The 12,037-nt window shown below is 33.8% G+C and overlaps 1 protein-coding gene across 1 annotated transcript in view; it reads right to left on the bottom strand.

Annotated features, from left to right (window-relative positions):
* Window positions 1-12,037, bottom strand: part of LOC114325090 (FMRFamide receptor) — a 1,095,033-nt gene that overhangs the window by 624,706 nt on the left and 458,290 nt on the right. The gene's annotated exons all lie outside the window — the stretch shown is intronic.

Here is a 12,037-nt window from a genome sequence, read left to right on the forward strand (position 1 = left end):
CTATACGTTGTATGTTTATTTGTTGAACGATCACGTGTTGGAAAAATAGATATTAAGTTTATCTTTCATTTTATCGTATAAAACAGCAATTTAAATATTGTGCAGCATAATTTTTTAGAATCTGGGCATTTTTAAATGGAAGTAGATTACATGAACAGTGCCATAGAAAATGCTAAAAATAATGTTCCAGCATGATTAGTTACACATTTTTAGACTGGCCGAAACAAAAAAAGTGATGCATATAACGTACAGGAATTAAGGTATAATGCTTTTCTTGATATAGATACTCTAGCTGCTAATGTAGGTACTCTTAAAAATAGAACCATTGACGAAAACTGAAGTCGTGTTAATTGGCTAAAAATTCTATGTATGTGATATGAAGAAGACAAACCGCAATATATTTTTTTAGTACAACTATAGTGATCCAGACTTTCTTATGTTCAATGTAATTGGGCGTACTAAACGAGTTATAAATCTTATAGAAGAAATTCAACTACTTTTTTACTCCAAAGAAATTCCTATTTCTAAACTTAAAAAGCAGGATCTTCTAAAATTGTATAGACAGGAACAACTCCCTCTGAATTCCATGCTTGGGTATCAGTCAGTCAATACCATCAGAGTGGGAAGATGTTGCTCCAGAGCCATCAGCATTGTCCGATTCGGATTCAGATTAGCTCTACTTCTCCTATTCGGATTCAGATTAATTCTAGTAGAGAAACGTTTACATTTTTGTTATCATTTTCAAATTTAAAAAATAAAGTAAATGTTTTTATTTTAAACTTCAGCCTTACACTGTAAATAAATAAAATTAAAAGTATTTTCTTTGTGATTTATTATTGATAAATAATCATCTTTTTGTGACCATGATTTAAATTTAAGCAAATTTCTACATCAAAAAGTGACCAAGTCATTTTTTTTTTCGAAAAACAAAAAGGTTAATGCGATTTTTAGAGCTACTTAGAATCACTAACTTCAACCATTTAATAACTGGAAAGAAAAAACACATATCCTTTTAAAATGACTTAAAAAAAAATTCAAATAAAATTACAGAATATTCAACATGAATTATCTCGAAAGCACAATATTTGACTTGGTCAGTTTTTGCAGTATGCCCACGATATGAATAAATGTAATATTGTATAAATATAGTAGCACAAGATATAGTGTTATAAATATTATAATATGTAATAGTAATTATTGTAAGAAAAAATTAAATATTTCAGCTCTAGGTCTTCAAGGCCTGTTCAGCTTAATAAATAAATAAATAAACAACCTGCTGGTATCTGTCGTAAAATCAATTGACATTTTATTTTTGTTAGACATTTTGAGAAATGTATCACATAAGAGTATGGCAGTGTGACGGAACCGAAAACTTTGCGTGTGTTTTAGTGTCGCATACAGGGGTGATTGCGCCACTAGGGGGATTAGATTATTTTTGTTAATACACTTTTTTCGTAAGTTTCAGAATTTGTTACCGGGCCAAATATTTAATGCAGGTTCTATAAAATCAGAAATAGTTAAACGAAAATCTAATTATAAATAACCTTTACGTGGGTAAAAAACTTATTTTCATTTGGTACTTACAACGAATTAGTTGTTTATTTATTTCGCTTTTAAATTAATTAAAACCAATAAATAACAATAGGAAAAGCATAAAATATATTATGGAATTGGCGAAATTCAGATTTTTATTATGATTATTTTTTTTAATACCTATGATATTCTAGAAATTTAGATTTTTATTATGATTAATTTTGTTAATACCTGAGATATTCTAGGTATAAATGACGAACAAAAACTAAACAATAGTCAGATAGGTGGGTTTAAAGTTAATTCATAATAAGCTAGAAGATGAGGGTGCTCATTTTTATCTCAATTCTGGTAAGTCACAAAATAAATTATTTTTTTAGATTTGGTAACTAGATTGGTTGCAAAATAAAAAGCAATAAATCATTATTTTCATCTGCTATCTCCAAGGCAAATAAAAACCTTCTGCTTATAATGTATTTTAATGAATGATCCAGAGAGGGATATTCGGTGGCATCTGTGAAAATGGTGTTTGTAGGAAGAGATACAAGAGCTATACCACTGATATAAAGAAACATTTGGTGGTAAAGACGTACTATCTCTTATAAGAATAGGAAGACTTAGATGGGCAGGACATCTAGCAAGGTCGCAGCAGAAAAACCCTCCTAGAAGACTCCTTATATCACAACCTGTGGGAAGTAGAAATAGGGGTAGACCAAAACTCAGATGGAAGGATGGTGTAGATGAGGATGGGAGAAAAATAGGCGCACCAAACTGGCAACGGTTGGCAATGGATAGGAGTGACTGGCGTAATAGACTTGGGAAGGTCGAGGCTCTTTCATAGCGATGTAGCACCATCGATGATGATGATGATGAAAACATTATTTTCATTTGTATCCATCCTTGAGTGTCAAGTTGTTCTCTTGCATCTCTTTCTAGCCAACTCTATTCAGTTTGCCTCTGTCTCTTCATATTTATACTTCATATACCTACTATTTATTAATTACTCCTTTCATCTAATCAGTTTCCCTACTCTAATAACTACTGCAAAGTAGTATTTTCTTTCTATCCTCAATTTTTTATTACTTGGAGCCACCTTACTCTCTCTTCATTTTTGTTTCAATAGCATACATCTGGTTCTTTTTGTTTTTCCTTACTTCTGTTGGAGTTTATCGTTCTCTTTACTTTCACTCCAACAGAAGTTCATCTTTTTTGTTGCAGTGGCTTAGCATTTTAGACTTGTAAGTATAACCATGCTGGGAACATGGAATGTCAGAAAGTTAAATAGACCAGGAGCACAGAGGATCCTTCTACACGAACTGAAAAGATATAAAATAGGAATCACTGCAGTACAAGAAACTAAATGGTTGGGAAAAGGTATTCGGGACACTAAAATACACACTATACTGTATAGCGGTAAAGATGAAGGAAATAAGGAATTTGGAGTAGTCTTTATCGTAGATAATAAAATGAAGCACCTGATAACAGATTTTCAAGCCATCAATGAAAGAATCTGCAAGCTTAGGATAAAAACGCATTTCTTTAACATAACCCTTATAAATGTACACTGTCCCACAAATGAACAGGAAGAAGACACTAAGGTAGCCTTTTATCAAGATCTAGAACGAATCTATGACTCAATACCAAGAAACGACATTAAAATGGTGATAGGCGACACAAACGCCAAGATCGGAAAAGAAGAAGAGTACATAGGGGTAATAGGGAAACATAGTTTGCATAGAGACACAAATGAGAATGGTCAGTTTCTAATAGATTTCGCAGCTGGAAAGAATATGATTATCAGCTCGACATGCTTCTCACATCGGGACATATATAAGGGCACTTGGATTTCACCTGACGGAAACACAATAAATCAAATAGACCATATACTGACTGAAAAAAGAATGGCTACGAGTATATTAGATGTAAAAAGCAGACGTGGCGCAAGCTGTGACTCAGACCATCTACTCGTGCAGACACGGTAAAGATGCAAAATCAGTCGACAGGTAAAGGAAAATATCCAAAACAAGAAAAATTAAACTTAGATAACCTAAAAGTCCCTGAGGTACAAGAAAGATTTGAGAGAACAGTGGATGAAAAATTACTAGAAGAAAACAGAGCAGGCTCCACAATAGAAAATCAATGGAACACCATAAGCAGTATCATACTAAATACAGCGAAAGAAGTCCTAGGAACAAAGACACAACGGAGAGAAGAAATATGGTTCGATGAAGAATGCAAACAAGCTATAGAGGAAAGAAATGAAGCACATAAGAATTACATACTCAGACGTACTAGAGAGAGAAAAACAGAATTTGAGAACAAAAGACGAAGAGCAGATAAACTGTGCAGGCAGAAAAAGAGAAAGTACGAAAACCAACGGATACTAAACATAGGGAGTTTAAGGAAAACGAAACACGTAGTGCATACCAACTTATTAAACATTTAAGACAGGGATACAAACCGAAGACTAGCCTCTGCAAAAATAAGAAGGGTGACATCATTAGCGATATGGACGAAGTTAAGATAACCTGGATGATATATTTTAAGGAAGTATTAAACAAAGGGGCACAACCACCATTACAACAGCAGAGGCAGCAGCAGGCACGGCAGGAAGTACAACAACAAGAGCTGGGGGAAGATAGAGAAGAAAATGAATTAACTAGATCCCCAACGCTAGAGGAAGTCCAAACGGCAATCCACATACAAAAAAGCCATAAAGCACCGGGAATAGATAAAATACCGGCAGAACTACTCAAGCAAGGACGAAGTAATTTGACACAACATATGTACCAGCTAATACGAGAGATATGGATAGAAGAAGAAATCCCCAACAATGGAAGAAAAGAATAATCTGCCCTATTCATAAAAAAGGAGACAAACTGTTGTGTCAGAATTATAGAGGCATCTCTTTACTTTGTTTGGGATACAAAATATTCACAAACATCCTTAATCGAAGACTTCAACCTCTCACGGAAAAAATCATCGGGGAATATCAAGCAGGGTTTAGGCAAAATAGATCTACCATTGACCAACTATTTACAGTTAAACAAATACTAGCCAAAGCATGGGAATATGACATGGACGTTTACAATCTCTTTGTAGATTTTAAACAAGCCTATGATTCAATAGATAGAACAATTCTACCTAATGTATTGGAAGAATTTGGCATACCATCAAAATTAATACGACTAGTGCAAATGACAATGACAGAAAGACAAGCACAGGTATGTATTCAAGGACAGATCACTGATGCGTTTACGATAACGCAAGGACTAAAACAAGGAGGCGGACTGGCTCCAACGCTTTTTAATCTTGTTCTTGAATATGTAATTAGACGGTTGACGGTGAGCGGAAATAACATACTTACAAACAAATCTACCCAATTAGCAGCATACGCAGATGATATAAACATAATAAGCAGAACAATGAATGCAGCGGAAGAAACCTACGTTGAGTTGAAACAGAGTGCAGAAACAGTAGGGCTAGCAATAAATACAAATAAAACAAAACTACTCATACAAACCAGATCAAATGGACCGGCGCAACAACACTTTATTGACGATATAGAGCATGTGAATAGATTCACCTACCTAGGAATGGATATGGTTGCAAGCAATGAAGAAGAACCGGAAATAAATAGAAGGCTTGTGCTGGCAAATAAAGCCTATTTCGCGATGGGCCACATATTCAAATCGCGAGACGTACACCGGAAAACAAATCTCCGGGTATATAAAACAATAATCAGGCCCATAGTAAGTTATGGCTGCGAAACATGGGTTGTGACACAGAAATCTTCCAATGCATTAGATGTGTTTGAAAAAAAAAAAGTATTACGTAGGATACTGGGCCCAGTAAGTGAAAATAACAACTGGCGAATTAGATATAATAGAGAAATATACGAGCAATATAGCGAACCAACTCTAGCACAATACACTAAACTGCAGGGATTACGGTGGCAGGGCACGTGGTCCGCATGCATGAGAATAGAATCCCCAGAAAATTGCTGAATGCAAGAATGCAGGGAAGAAGACCTATTGGAAGACCTAAAAAGAGATGGGAAGACGAAGTCGATGAGGATTCCAGGAACTTCCTGTGAACGCGTTCATGGAAAAGAACAGCGGTAAATCGAAATGATTGGAGAAGCTTGTTGAAGGAGGCCAAGGCTCGATTTTGGGCTGTAGTGCCATTGGATGGATAGATGGAAGTATAACCAAACTTCTTGGTCATCATTTTAATTTTAAACTGTTGTCTTGACTAATACGGGTTTACTTATTTTAGGTAACACTGATGATGCTCTTTTTACACAGCGAAAACGTTTACCTTTAAATATACCTTTTACCAAGAAACATTTTTCGTTGAATTTACTTGATTTTTTATTTATAGTTGCTGTTTAACATGACACTACAGATGAATCCAGAGGAATATAAACGTTTCTACGAAAAGTCTTGCCCATATGCATCGAAGCACCGAAAGATCCGAAGCCCCCCCGATGACCCGATAGTTTGGAAAGATTTGCATGCAAGTTTTACTGGAGCGATACCACCTGAAGAATCTCACGTGTGTTAAAATCGGATCTAAAGGGCTCTACTACGACTCCAACCCCTTAAGTTTTGATGTTAAAAAGACAGTTTATGGGGAGGCCCGGTTAATTACCTTTTAAGCCAGTCCAAATTTGGTATAGGATTATACAGGGTGTCCCGAAAAGGTTGGTCATAAATTATACCACAGATTCTGGGGTCAAAAATAGGTTGATTGAACCTCACTTACCTATATACAATAGTGCACACAAAAAGAGTTACAGCCCTTTGAAGTTACAAAATGAAAATCGATTTTTTTTTATATATCGAAAACTCCTAGAGGTTTTTTATTGATAATGGACATGAGGAATTTTTATCGCAGCGACATATTAAAAAAAAATTATAGTGAAATTTGTGCACCCCATAAAAATTTTATGGGGGTTTGGTTCATTTAAACCCCCCAAACTTTTATGTACGTTCCAATTAAATTATTATTGTGGCACCATCAGTTAAACACAATATTTTTAAAACTCGTTTACTTCTTAGTACTTTTTTGATAAGCCAGTGTTTATCGAGATATTTTGAATATTTGTCGAATCCACTACATATTTGTATATGGTTAAGTATGATTATAGACACCTGTTAATAATCTGAAAATTTATTTATAACTTAAATTTTTTGGTATATTTTGAAAAAGAAGCCACATCTCGATAAAAGTTGACTTATCAAAAAAAGACTAAGGGTCAAAAAAGTTTTAAAAACACTGTGTGTAACTAATGGTACCACAATAATAGTTTAATTGGAACGTACACAAACATTTGGGGGGTTTAAAGGAACAAAACCCCCATAAATTTTTTATGTAAATATAGTAAAAAAGAAGCCGCATCTCGATAAAAAATGGCTTATCGAAAAAATACAAAGAGGCAAAAAAGTTTTAGAAACGTGGTGTTCAACTAATGGTACCACAATAATGAATTAATTGGAACGTACACAAAAGTTTGGGGGGGGGGGTTTAAGGGAACAAAATCCCCATCATTTTTTTATGGGGTGGACAAATTTCACTATAATTTTGTTTTAAGGTGGTCCTGCCATAAGAATGATACATGTCGATTTTCATTTTGTAACTTCAAAGAGCTGTAACTTTTTTATGAGCACATTTGTACTAAGGTGAGTTAGGTTCAATCGAACTATTTTTGACCCCAGAATGTGTGGTATAATATATGACCTTCTTTTCGGGACACCCTGTATAAACACTAGTTCCAACTTTTAACAAATAGCCGTGTAGAAAAATTAAAAAAAAAAATTCGGCCCGGCCTAATGCACAATCTCCAGACAGCTGTTCCTGTTTTACGACGTCTTCAGTGTAGCTACGTGCACACCTCTGAAACAAAAGGAAACCAAACTGTCTATTTATATGGAATTTTATTAGTTTAAAATCCACTTTTGGGACGCTGCAACGATGTCTCTTGAATAAAAGCGAAAAGTCCTAGATATAGAATTCACTTCCGTTTTAAATAATTGTTTACTATTTTTATTTTAGTTTAATAATGAATTCTGTATTTGAGACTTTTCGCTTGTATGACTAAAATTGTCTTTGCAGCGAATTAAACGTGGCAGAGACGTTATGTTGTGTCGTTATGTTACTCATAAACTAGTAAAATGCCGACCAATATAATATCTACTGTTAATTTTCCAATAAATTTATTGTTTTAATATATCACATGGGTTTATAATAAATGTTATATCTAAAAGTATCTGAGTTTTATTTTGCATAAACCAAATTTAAGCCAACAATAAAACACAGTTTTCAATACTTCCACAAAATTTATTACATTAAGAACATCAAAGCTGTTTCGGCAGGTTGCCTTTTTTAAGTGATGTATTTTGCTGTTAGGCTGCACCCATGGTACAAAGACGCCAGGTACGATAGCCGGAATATCCGAAATTCGGATGAGTTCGCGCATGACGTCACAATGAGAGTGATTTTAAATATTCCCCATTTAAAACATTTAAATTGGTCATAAAGAGTCATTTTAATAGATAAATATAATTTCTGTTTAAATATTTCGGATTTATTGAAATGTAGATGTCGTATTATTTTGATTTAAAAAATTAATTAACAATACAATGAACAGAAATAAATTTCTAAAATAAATTTGTGAGTTATATTTAAAAATTTCTTTGTATTCGTCGCTTTTTAAATAAATTTTACGAGCTTGTTTTTGATTGGCTTGTCTTATTGGGCGCCAGTGTTAAGGAGGGGATCGAGCCATGGGCGTACATATAAAAATTTGTAGGGGGCTAGACGTGAAGATGTTGCACATTACATTTTGTATATTTTGGATGGCAATATATATTTTAAAGCACCCGAAAAGTCATGGGAGGCCACGGCCCCCCTACCCATATGTATGGGCGCCTATGAATCGAGCCGTCATTTAGTTGCGCGTAAACAGATGAAAATAATTGATTATTAATGGTCTGAAACAAAATCACAAAACAAATAAAACACAAGACTTTAAGTAATTTTCTTTAATTTTCTCTTGCTTCTCATATTTTCTTTAAGTGTTAAGTTTAATTTCTTAATTCTAAAATACATGCGAGACCGAAAGAACAGGTGTTTGGTTTTGTAATCACATTCAATCTTTTCAGACAAATCAATCAGTTTTTGTAAATAATTTTTCCCTGACTTTAACTGAAGTCCAGACCCATTGAAATTATTAAATATAGTATCAAGTTGATGCATTTTTCCACCAATTCTTGTAGAGGTTTCTTTAGGCCACCTTCGGATACTTGATCAATCCACGTGTAAGTGGAAGTATCCGTACTTTCAGGCAAATCTAATTTCTTGCAGATATACCCGCTGACATATTCCAATACATCATATTGTAATTGATTTAATTCTTCGACGTCTGCATCTACTTCTTCTTTTTCTGCTTCGTCAGATAAATCTGAGAAGTATGTTTTGCATAAAAAACTTCACCTAAATTATCGAATGGACCATCCCTGACCTCATCAGCTTGTGTGTTGCCAGCTTTGGATAAAGTCCCTTCATTCCTTTTTTTAACGCGGTAGCGAAATTCCACCGCATCGGGATGGTCATGTAAGCCACCAGCCCTCCTCATGTTGCCAAAAAAATTTTCAAGTACCTACATCTTGGTTTAGATTGTACGTATATAATATATTTTATATCGACTTTAAATTTTATATCCCCAAATAAACCTTTTTTAATGCGTTGTTGGTTTGAATTACTCCTAAAAGTAACAACGGAATTAAATTTAGTCAAAAGGGAGATAACATTTATACTGATTATTAGCTGCAAAAAAAAATTGTTTTAATTATAAGTTAAAAGCAAAACAACTTACCTTTCTGAAAAGGCAACAATGATCGTTTTCCTTTAACTTTTAAAGTTTTCATAGCTTTTGTCATCTCGTCAATAATTTTATTTTTACCATTTTTTATTGCCCAATGCCCAGCCGGTGTTGAGTCACTATAAGACGATATTTATTTTTTATCTAATAACGTCCAGTCGACCGATAATTTGTCGACCCAATAAAATTTCTAAACTAATTTGTACATTATTTATTTATTTATTTATTTATTTATTAACGGCATCCATTTACAAAAGTTTTAAGAAAGCTGTACTTTATAAACAATAAATTTTAAACTATCAAACATCTCAGAATAATAAACTACAACAAACTTATTTTAAGATACCCTTTAGTTGTTTTTTAAATAAACTAATTTGGTAGACAATACATTAAGGGGTAAATAATAATTCGTTCACACTAACAAGACTACTAATCAACTTAAATCTCACAAAAATCTCCTTAAAAGCTAAAAAATCGATAAAACTCACATTTAAACGTATGTATTCCAACAGCGTCTACTCTCATTGTGACGTCGAGAGAACGTGGTCAGCTGATAGTCGCATGCGCAATATCGTACCTGTCGTCTTTGTACCATGGGCTGCACCTACATTGGATCCGTATTTCTCTGATCCGATCCGATCAAACGTCGGTTTGAAAATAAACTCATGGTATTAAATGGATACTAAGACATACCTACATTGGATCCGTATTTCTCTGATCCGATCCGATATCGGGCGACTGATAGGAGAAGCTGCAGCAGAGAAGCAGTTCGACGTCGGCCGATATCGCATCGGATCGGAGAAATACGGATCCAATGTAGTTGAAGCCTTAGTCAAAGAACCGAATATAGGTCGGTATAGCCTGCACTCTGCTTTCCGGATGAAACATTTTCAACGAAATCTTTTCGTTTATAAATTCTCAAAGTCTGTGAGTTATTGCGTCGCCGCTCCTGCAATACTTAGAGCAGACGTATTGATAGATTCTTATAGAGTTTTGTCTTCTGAATCCAAATCTGAAAACGGCATTTCGATATCTCTAACCGTCTTCGAGATAATCGACCTCAAATTCTAAAATGTGACGTCACAATCATTTTATTTTCTGCCGACGCACTAAACGTCAGCTGAAATCGTTGATATATATAAAGCTATAAATATTGATATATTCTTATAGAGTTTTGTCTTCTGAATCCAAATCTGAAAACGGCATTTCGATATCTCTAACCGTCTTCGAGATAATCGACCTCAAATTCTAAAATGTGACGTCACAATCATTTTATTTTCTGCCGACGCACTAAACGTCAGCTGAAATCGTTGATAGTAAGTAGGCTAGTTTTAATTTGAATTTGTTAAGCAAAGCATAGGATATTTTGTTATTCACATTTAAGTTTGGCACCTCGTGAATGTCAAACTAAATTTTAAATTAGCTATTAATAAAATAAAACGACATTTTATAGTGAATTTAATTATTACATTCCATTATATTTCCCTATAGGGAATATAATTCCCTATAGTCCAGAAAGCCACTGCGCATACGCTAGGAAAAATATTCTAATTCGGATTTTTTGCACAATCTTACTCAAAAAGGACTCCTTTTAACAAATTTGCATGTTGCCAGGGCCAAAAGGTGGTCAAAAATTTTTTAAACGTTTTTTTTTGTTTTTTTCCTAAAATTATTTTTTTTTGCATGGAACAAAGTTTTTTTAGGTTTTTTGGATCATTCCAAACAGAAAAGGTCTTTAGTGACTTTTCTCTAAAAATGATAGTTTTTGACATATAAGCGATTAAAAATTGAAAAATTGCGAAATCGGCCATTTTTAACCCTCAAAAACTATGTGAAAAACTTAAAATTTGAATGTTGCCAAGGTAGATAGATATTATTTAAACATCGATTCATGAAATCCCGAAGAGTTTTTTGCAATACAATATTCAAAACTCGTTTGTTTTTTAATTGATAATCAAGCGTGCGCGACACTATTTTCCACCGACAGTATGGTGCAAATGAAAGGAATAAATTCGTTATTTCGTAAACCGGCGACTTTAAGGAAAAATCCCGAAACAGGTCGATTTGTATTTTTAAGTTACGATATTATGGCATATATGGTATACTAGTGACGTCATCCATCTGGGCGTGATAACGTAATAGATGATTTTTTTTAAATAATAATAGGGGTCGTGTGCTAGCTCATTTGAAAGGTTTTTCAATTCTCTATTCAGTAATATAAACATTTATATAATTATTTATACAGGGTGTCCTTCTACTTCTTTTTTTGTCAAATAATTTAATTTAATAAAAATTTTTTGGACACCCTGTATAAACAATTATGTAAATATTTACATTACTGAATAGAGAATTGAAGAACCTTTCAAATGAGCTACCACACGACCCCTATTCTCATTTAAAAAAATAATCGATTACGTCATCACGCCCAGACAGATGACGTCACTAGTATACCATACATGCCACAATATCGTAACTTAAAAATAAAAATCGACCGGTTTCGGGTTTTTTTCTTAAAGTAGCCGGTTTACGAAATAACCAATTTAATCCTTTCATTTGGACCATACTGTATACACATGCAACGGTGGAAAATAGTGTCGTGCACGCGTGATTAGAAATTAAAAA

Source organism: Diabrotica virgifera, chromosome 5, assembly GCF_917563875.1.
Source record: "Diabrotica virgifera virgifera chromosome 5, PGI_DIABVI_V3a".
Taxonomy (NCBI): domain Eukaryota; kingdom Metazoa; phylum Arthropoda; class Insecta; order Coleoptera; family Chrysomelidae; genus Diabrotica; species Diabrotica virgifera.